The 6941-nt window shown below is 47.2% G+C and overlaps 1 long non-coding RNA gene across 1 annotated transcript; it reads left to right on the top strand.

The window, feature by feature from the left end:
- Nucleotides 1-1140: 1140 nt before the first annotated feature.
- On the top strand, nucleotides 1141-6602 carry LOC124265052. Its single transcript, XR_006895326.1, has 3 exons — nucleotides 1141-1267; nucleotides 1505-1583; nucleotides 6516-6602. It is a non-coding gene; the product is annotated as an uncharacterized LOC124265052 (long non-coding RNA).
- The last annotated feature ends 339 nt before the right edge of the window (nucleotides 6603-6941 follow it).

Raw genomic sequence — 6941 nt, 5'->3', positions numbered from 1 at the left:
TCAATCCCCGACCGCATCATACCAAAAGACGTTAAAATATGGTTCTTGTTGGTTCCTGCCTGGCGCTCGGTATTAACAGGTACAACAAGGACTGGTCGGCTCGGAGTCAGTATAATGTGTCTGAGTCATGCTTCACTGTGGCATGGTATCTCAGTGGGCTAGCACTATAAAACCAGCTTCAGTCTGGGTTAGTACAAGCAGCCGCACATACACATACACACGCATGCACGTCGTCACATCAGCGAAATATTCTCAAGCACGACGTTAAACCCAATTTCACCTCACCATTATACTGTCGTGCCCTATCTCACATTTTACTGGAGTGCCCTATCTCACATTATACTGTAGTACCCTATCTCACATTATACTGGAGTGCCCTATCTCACATAATACTGGAGTGCCCATCTCACATTATACTGGAGGGCCCTATCTCGCATTATACTGGAGGGCCCAATCTCACATTATGCTAGAGTGCCCCTATCTCACATTATACTGTAGTGTCCTATCTCACATTATACTAGAGTGCCCAATCTCACATTATACTAGAGTGCCCCTATCTCACATTATAGTGTAGTGTCCTATCTCACATTATACTGGAGTGCCCAATCTCACATTATACTGTAGTGTCCTATCTCACATTATACTAGAGTGCCCCTATCTCACATTATATTGGAGTGCCCCTATCTCACATTATACTGTAGTGTCCTATCGTCACATACTAGAGTGCCCAATCTCACATTATACTAGAGTGCCCCTATCTCACATTATACTGTAGTGTCCTATCTCACATTATACTGGAGTGCCCTATCTCACATTATACTGGAGTGCCCTATCTCACATTATACTGGAGTGCATGTGTCGGATATTATACACGAGTGATCGTATCTCACGTTAGACTGGAGAGGAGTCTTACGTTTTACGGAAACGCACATATTTCACAATATACAAAAGCGATTGTTTCTCGCTTTAAACCGTTGTGCACGTATCCTAAATCATATATCATCGTTCATATCTCACATTTCAGTCTCGGAACATTTCTCTGTATTTCTCCATCTGAGAAGCAGAGAGTCGCTCCCTTGCATAGCATTCCACCTGACCATGATAAGAACTAACGGTGTAACGTATTAGTAGCTATTCCAGTTCTTATCAGTCGTGGCCATAGCCTGCTATCTATTTGTCGTACATTGACTTAGGGCGATAAGAGTTCGACCTTCAAACGGTGTGTGCCAGCCCGATGCGAACCAACATGGCGGACTTAAAGCTGTTGGTGAGTTGTTCCGCGAGAATCTGTCACTGTTGAAGATCACTTACCTTAAACTCTACCTTTCCTTTAGCGTAAACGAACAAGAGTCGATTGTTTTGGAAGTTGATCCAAACATGCAGTAAATCCATCTGATATTTTGATTGAAAAACAGAGATTTCTGGTATCCAATATATGTTAGATACTGTTATCCAGGCCACCGATTGGTTGTTCAGTGATTGGCTGTGTCACTTTGACATTTAGATGATGACCCTCTTGCTGGCGTGTGACGTCATCAGCGGCACAGATGAAGAGGACTTGTCTAAACGCCAGAACGTCATAAGTACAAAACACTGATCGACATCTAATTAACATATGAATGTTCTTTAAATCGATTATAATGAGGCGTTTCAATGTCTATTTATGAATGATTATGTCCCTTACAGACTGTCTGCCCTGTAAACCCTGTGATAGATCTCACCTGTCTGCCCTGTAAACCCTGTGATAGATCTCACCTGTCTGCCCTGTAAACCCTGTGATAGATCTCACCTGTCTGCCCTGTAAACCCTGTGATAGATCTACCTGTCTGCCCTGTAAACCCTGTGATAGATCTCACCTGTCTGCCCCTGTAAACCCTGTGATAGATCTCACCTGTCTGCCCTGTAAACCCTGTGATAGATCTCACCTGTCTCCCCTGTAAACCCTGTGATAGATCTCACCTGTCTGCCCTGTAAACCCTGTGATAGATCTCACCTGTCTGCCCTGTAAACCCTGTGATAGATCTCACCTGTCTGCCCTGTAAACCCTGTGATAGATCTCACCTGTCTGCCCTCAAACCCTGTCTGATAGATCTCACCCTGCCCTGTAAACCCTGTGATAGATCTCACCTGTCTGCCCTGTAAAAACTCCTGTGATAGATCTCACCTGTCTGCCCTGTAAACCCTGTGATAGATCTCACCTGTCTGCCCTGTAAACCCTGTGATAGATCTCACCTGTCTGCCCTGTAAACCCTGTGATAGATCTCACCTGTCTGCCCTGTAAACCCTGTGATAGATCTCACCTGTCTCCCCTGTAAACCCTGTGATAGATCTCACCTGTCTCCCCTGTAAACCCTGTGATAGATCTCACCTGTCTGCCCTGTAAACCCTGTGATAGATCTCACCTGTCTGCCCTGTAAACCCTGTGATAGATCTCACCTGTCTGCCCTGTAAACCCTGTGATAGATCTCACCTGTCTGCCCTGTAAACCCTGTGATAGATCTCACCTGTCTCCCCTGTAAACCCTGTGATAGATCTCACCTGTCTGCCCTGTAAGTCCTGTGATAGATCTCATAGATCTCACCTGTCTCTAAACCCTGTGATAGATCTCACCTGTCTGTGATGTGATAGATCTCACCTGTCTGCCCTGTAAACCCTGTGATAGATCTCACCTGTCTGCCCTGTAAACCCTGTGATAGATCTCCCTGTCTGCCCTGTGATAGATCTCACCTGTGTGATAGATCTCATCTCACCTGTCTGCCCTGTAAGTCCCTGTGATAGATCTCACCTGTCTGCCCTGTAAGTCCTGTGATAGATCTCACCTGTCTGCCCTGTAAACCCTGTGATAGATCTCACCTGTCTGCCCTGTAAACCCTGTGATAGATCTCACCTGTCACCTGTCTGCCCTGTAAACCCTGTGATAGATCTCACCTGTCTCCCCTGTAAACCCTGTGATAGATCTCACCTGTCTGCCCTGTAAACCCTGTGATAGATCTCACCTGTCTGCCCTGTAAACCCTGTGATAGATCTCACCTGTCTGCCCTGTAAACCCTGTGATAGATCTCACCTGTCTGCCCTGTAAACCCTGTGATAGATCTCCCCTGTAAACCCTGTGATAGATCTCCCTGTCTGCCCCCTGTGATAGATCTCACCTGTCTGCCCTGTAAACCCTGTGATAGATCTCACCTGTCTGCCCTGTAAACCCTGTGATAGATGTCACCTGTCTGCCCTGTAAACCCTGTGATAGATCTCACCTGTCTCCCCTGTCAAAACTCCTGTGATAGATCTCACCTGTCTGCCCTGTAAACCCTGTGATAGATCTCACCTGTCTGCCCTGTAAACCCTGTGATAGATCTCACCTGTCTGCCCTGTAAACCCTGTGTAGAACCCCTGTGATAGATCTCATCTGTCTGCCCTGTAAGTCCCTGTGATAGATCTCATCTGTCTGCCTGTAAACCCTGTGATAGATCTCACCTGTCTCTGTAAGTCCTGTAAGTCCCTGTGATAGATCTCACCTGTCTGCCCTGTAAACCCTGTGATAGATCTCTCACCTGTCTGCCCTGTAAACCCTGTGATATAGATCTCACCCCTGTCTAGATCCCCTGTAAAACCCTGTGATAGATCTCACCTGTCTGCCCTGTAAACCCTGTGATAGATCTCACCTGTCTGCCCTGTAAACCCTGTGATAGATCTTCACCTGTCTGCCCTGTAAACCCTGTGATAGATCTCACCTGTCTGCCCTGTGAAACCCTGTGATGTGATAGATCTCTCACCTGTCTGCCCTGTAAACCCTGTGATAGATCTCACCTGTCTGCCCTGTAAACCCTGTGATAGATCTCACCTGTCTGCCCTGTAAAAAGATCTCACCCTGTGATAGATCTCACCTGTCTCCCCTGTAAACCCTGTGATAGATCTCACCTGTCTGCCCTGTAAACCCTGTGATAGATCTCACCTGTCTGCCCTGTAAACCCTGTGATAGATCTCACCTGTCTCCCCTGTAAACCCTGTGATAGATCTCACCTGTCTGCCCTGTAATAGATCCTGTGTATAGATCTCACCTGTCTGCCCTGTAAACCTGTCTGCCCTGTAAACCCTGTGATAGATCTCACCTGTCTGCCCTGTAAACCCTGTATAACCCCTGTGATGATAGATCTCACCTGTCTGCCCTGTCTCCTGCCCTGTAAACCCTGTGATAGATCCCTGTCTGCCCTGTAAACCCTGTGATAGATCTCACCTGTCTGCCCTGTAAACCCTGTGATAGATCTCACCTGTCTCCCTGTGTAAACCCTGTGATAGATCTCACCTGTCTCCCTGTAAACCCTGTGTGATAGATCTCACCTGTCTGCCCTGTAAACCCTGTGATAGATCTCACCTGTCTGCCCTGTAAACCCCTGTGATAGATCTCACCTGTCTGCCCTGTAAACCCTGTGATAGATCTCACCTGTCTCCCCTGTAAACCCTGTGATAGATCTCACCTGTCTGCCCTGTAACCCTGTGATAGATCTCACCTGTCTGCCCTGTAAACCCTGTGATAGATCTCACCTGTCTCCCCTGTAAACCCTGTGATAGATCTCACCTGTCTGCCCTGTAAACCCTGTGATAGATCTCACCTGTCTGCCCTGTAAACCCTGTGATAGATCTCACCTGTCTGCCCTGTAAACCCTGTGATAGATAGATCTCACCTGTCCCCTGTGATAGATCTCACCTGTGTGCCCTGTAAACCCTGTGATAGATCTCACCTGTCTCCCCTGTAAACCCTGTGATAGATCTCACCTGTCTGCCCTGTAAACCCTGTGATAGATCTCACCTGTCTGCCCTGTAAACCCTGTGATAGATCTCACCTGTCTGCCCTGTAAACCCTGTGATAGATCTCACCTGTCTGCCCTGTAAACCCTGTGATAGATCTCACCTGTCTGCCCTGTAAACCCTGTGATAGATCTCACCTGTCTCCCCTGTAAACCCTGTGATAGATCTCATCTGTCTGCCCTGTAAACCCTGTAAGATCTCCTGTGATAGATCTCACCTGTCTGCCCTGTAAACCCTGTGATAGATCTCACCTGTCTGCCCTGTAAACCCTGTGATAGATCTCACCTGTCTGCCCTGTAAACCCTGTGATAGATCTCACCTGTCTGCCCTGTAAGTCCTGTGATAGATCTCACCTGTCTGCCCTGTAAGTCCTGTGATAGATCTCACCTGTCTGCCCTGTAAACCCTGTGATAGATCTCACCTGTCTGCCCTGTAAACCCTGTGATAGATCTCACCTGTCTGCCCTGTAAACCCTGTGATAGATCTCACCTGTCTGCCCTGTAAACCCTGTGATAGATCTCACCTGTCTGCCCTGTAAACCCTGTGATAGATCTCACCTGTCTGCCCTGTAAACCCTGTGATAGATCTCACCTGTCTGCCCTGTAAACCCTGTGATAGATCTCACCTGTCTGCCCTGTAAACCCTGTGATAGATCTCACCTGTCTGCCGTGTAAGTCCTGTGATAGATCTCACCTGTCTGCCCTGTAAACCCTGTGATAGATCTCACCTCTGTCTGCCCTGTAAACCCTGTGATAGATCTCACCTGTCTGCCCTGTAAACCCTGTGATAGATCTCACCTGTCTGCCCTGTAAACCCTGTGATAGATCTCACCTGTCTGCCCTGTAAACCCTGTGATAGATCTCACCTGTCTGTCTGCCCTGTAAACCTGTAATAGATCTCACCTGTCTGCCCTGTAAGTCCCTGTGATAGATCTCATCCTGTCCCTGTGATAGATCTCATCTCTGCCTAAAAGCCCTGTGATAGATCTCACCTGTCTGCCCTGTAAGCCCTGTGATAGATCTCACCTGTCTGCCCTGTAAACCCTGTGATAGATCTCACCTGTCTGCCCTGTAAACCCTGTGATAGATCTCACCTGTCTGCCCTGTAAAGTCCCTGTGATAGATCTCACTCCCTGTCTGTGATAGATCTCACCTGTCTGCCCTGTCCTGTGATAGATCTCACCTGTCTGCCCTGTAAAGCCTAGATCTCACCTGTCCCTGTAAACCCTGTGATAGATCTCACCTGTGTCCCCTGTAAACCCTGTGATAGATCTCACCTGTCTCCCTGTAAACCCTGTGATAGATCTCACCTGTCTGCCCTATGTAAATCCCTGTGATAAGTCCTGTGATAGATCTCAGATCTGTCTGCCCTGTAAACTCTGCTTTATCCTGTGATGTGATCTCATCTCTGCCTTAAGAAGCCCTGTGATAGATCTCATCTCTGCCCTGTCAACCATGTGATAGATTTCATCTCTGCTTTATCAGTCCTGTGATAGATCTCATCTCTGTCCAGTAAGCCCTGTGAAGAATCTCATCTCTGTCCTGTGGTAGATTTCATCTCTGTCCTATCAGCCTTGTAATATACCATCACTCTCCGCTGTTAATACCGTGATGGCGCACAACTTACCCTGGACTCGGGTCGAGGTGATTAAACGCGCACTGAATGAAACCATGGAGATATGTGTCATTGCTGGAATTATTCCTGTTCTTCAGACAGGCGATGCTTCGAATGCCACGAGACAGACGCGCCGTTCCAATGTCTGACACTGGCCAAATGTGGAAACGGTGAGGTAGGAGCGTAAAGTGCATATGGGATTATCAATCTCTTCCACTTACATCAGTAACACCCAGTTGGGACACCTATATTATCCAATAGTTGGGACACCTGTATACTTCACTAGTTGGCAAACATTTATAATACTCTAGTTGGAAAACCTATATAATCTCATGGGTTGGGACACCTATATAATCCACTAGTTGGGACACCTATATACTCCACTAGTTGGGACACCTATATACTCCACTAGTTGGGACACCTATATACTCCACTAGTTGGTACTCCTATATAATCCAATAGTTAGGTCACCTACATAATCAAGTGGGTTGGGACACCAATATAATGCACTAGTTGGGACACCA

The sequence above is a fragment of the Haliotis rubra genome, unplaced genomic scaffold, assembly GCF_003918875.1.
Source record: "Haliotis rubra isolate DU_JTF1 unplaced genomic scaffold, ASM391887v1 Scf96, whole genome shotgun sequence".
Taxonomy (NCBI): Eukaryota; Metazoa; Mollusca; class Gastropoda; order Lepetellida; family Haliotidae; genus Haliotis; species Haliotis rubra.
Note: the sequence above shows the minus strand (reverse complement) of the source record. Positions and strands in the feature narration are given on the sequence as shown.